Raw genomic sequence first — 3007 nt, 5'->3', positions numbered from 1 at the left:
TTCACTAATTTCTGTTCTTTATTGTTTCTTTTCTTCTGCTTTGGGCTTATTTTTATTTTTTCAGTTTCTTTTTTTTTTGGACAGAGTCTCGTTTTGTCGCCAGGCTGGAGTGCAGTGGCACAATCTCAGCTTACTGCAACCTCCGCCTCCCGGGTTCAAGTGATTCCCCTGCCTCAGCCTCCTAAGTAGCAGGGATTACAGGCGTCCACCACCATGCCAGGTTAATTTTTTGTATTTTAGTAGAGATGGGGTTTTACCATGTTAGCCAGGATGGTCTCGATCTCCTGATCTCATGACCCACCTGCCTCGGCCTCCCAAAGTGCTGAGATTACAGGCGTGAGCCACCGCGCCTGGCCTATTTTTTCAGTTTTTTAAGGTAGAAGCTTAGATGATTTATTCGTGACCTTTATTTTCTAATGTGAGCATTGCAATGCTATAAGTGTTCCTGTGAACACTACTTTGCTGCATCCTGTGAATTTTGGTACATTTAAATTTTTATTTAGCTCTAAATATTTTTAAATTTATCTCGAGACTTCCTTTTTGTCCAATGGGTTATTTTAAAGCATATTATGATTTAATTCTGATACAGTCAGAGAGCATATTTTGTATGATTTCTGTTATATTGTTTAAAGATTTCAATCCTGGGCAACATAGCAAGACCCCATTTCTAAAAAAAAAAAAAAAATTAGCGAGGCATGGTCCCGGCTACCCAGGTGGCTGAGGCAGGAGGATTGCTTGAACTCCGCAGGTCAAGGCTGCAGTGAGCCATGATTGTGCCATTGCGCTCTAGCTCTATCACTGGCTCACTGCAGTCTCAACCTCCTGAGTTCAAGCAATCCTAAGCAATCCTCATGCCTCAGTCACCACACACGGTTTTTTATTTATTTATTTATTTATTGGTAGAGACGGGGCTCTCGCTGTGTTGCTCACGCTGGTCTCCAACTCCTGGCCTCCTGCAATTCTCCCACCTCAGCCTCCCAAAGTATCAGGATGACAGGCATGAGCTGCTGTGCCTGGCCTCACACTTTTGTTAAGGATTTCAAACTTTTGTTAAAGTTTGTTTTATGGCCAAGAATATAGTTTATCTTGGTGGATGTTCCATGTACACTTGGTCTAGAAAACTAGAGATCAATATCCTTTGGGAATACAGATGCAAAATTCCTCAAGAAAACAACAAAATGAATCCAATAATATATGAAAAGTGTAATACATCGCTCTAAGTGGAATATATCCCAGGAGTGCAAGGCTGTTTCAACCTATGAAAATCAGTGTAATTCAATCCATCGTATTAACTAATAGTAAAGAAAAACTGCATGTTCATTTTATGCAGTAAAAGCAGGAAACAAAATAAATTCAACATTCACTAATGACCCCAAAACGCTCCCAAATTTGACAAGCTAGAAATGTAAGAGATCTTTTGCGTGGCAAGGGGCTTCTGCAAAAACCCCTCAGCTGACATCGTGCTTAATGCTGAAGGACTGAATGTTTTTCCCCTGCGATTGGAAAGAAGGCCATGGTGTGCACGCTAACCATTTCTGTTCAGCATTACACTGAAGCCTTGGTCGGTTCGATAAAGCAAGAAAAAACAAGAAAGCCAGGCACGTTAGAAAGGAAGAAATAAAACATACTGTTCACAGAAAACAGGACTGTAGAAAATCCCATGAAATCTACCAAAAACTTCCTAAGAAGTGAGGTTAGCAAAGACACAGGCTCCAGGGTAAATACACTAAGATCAATTACACTTTTGTAATAGCAATGAACAATGGGACATTAAAGCATAAAAAACTACCATTTGTAATGGCACTCCAAAAATGAAATAATTAGGTGTAAATTAGAAAGATATAGGTAGGATGTGTATGCTGAAAACTACAAAATACTGAAGAAAGAAATCAATGAAGATCCAAATCAGTGGAGAGATATACCATGTTCATCAATTATGATGTCAATTCTTCCCAAATTACAGGTCTACAGATTTAGATAGTGACAAGCTGAAACTAAAATTTATAAGAAAACTCAAAAGAATTGGAATAGCCAAGGTAATTTGGAAAAAGAAGAACAAACGATTGAAAACCTGATTTCAAGATTTACTATAGGCCAGGTGTAGTGGCTTACATCTGTAATCCCAGCACTTCGGGAGGCGAAGGTGGGAGAATTGCTTGAGCCTAGGAATTTGAGATTAGCCTGGGCAATAGGTGAGACCCCCATCTCTGCAAAAAAGGAAAAAAAAAAAAAAAGGCGCACTAATCAAGTGGTATTGGTGAAAAGGTAGAAACACAGATCAATGGACTAGTATATTGTTCAGAATAGACCATATGGTCAATTGCCCTGCTACAAACATGTAAAGGTTCTTTTTGAAAATTTTTTGCATATGGAGGCTTAATGAAGAAAGAGCAGCCTTTCAACAGATGGTACTGGAACAACTGGGCCTCCATATGCAAAATAGAAAAAAAAAAGACCCTTGGCCCATACCTCACACCTTACATAAAATTTAAACTGAATCATAGACCTAAATATGAAAGCTAAAACCATAAAACTTCTAGAGGAAAACAGAGGAGAAAATATTGTCTCTGGATTAGGCAATGTCATCATATATAAGATATAAAAAGCACAAATAATAAAATAAAAAGTTGGATTTTATTAAATTTAAAAACTTCTCTTTGGGCCAGGTGTGGTGGCTCATGCCTATAAGCCCAGCACTTTGGGAGGCCAAGGTCGGAGGATCACTTGAGGTCAAGAGTTCAAAACCAGCCTGGCCAACATGGCAAAACCCTGTCTCTACTAAAAATACAAAAATTAGCATGGTGGTGCAAGCCTGTCGTCCCCGCTACTCGGGAGGCTGAGGCAGGAGAGTAGATTGAGCCCAGGAGGCAGAGGTTGCAGTGAGCCAAGATCATGCCACTGTACTCCAGCCTGGGCAACAGAGGAAGACTCCATCTCAAAAACAAAACAAGGCCGGGCGCGGTGGCTCAAGCCTGTAATCCCAGCACTTTGGGAGGCCGAGACGGGC

Source organism: Colobus angolensis, unplaced genomic scaffold (assembly GCF_000951035.1).
Source record: "Colobus angolensis palliatus isolate OR3802 unplaced genomic scaffold, Cang.pa_1.0 Scaffold1, whole genome shotgun sequence".
Taxonomy (NCBI): Eukaryota; Metazoa; Chordata; class Mammalia; order Primates; family Cercopithecidae; genus Colobus; species Colobus angolensis.
This window is presented reverse-complemented; position numbering follows the sequence as displayed.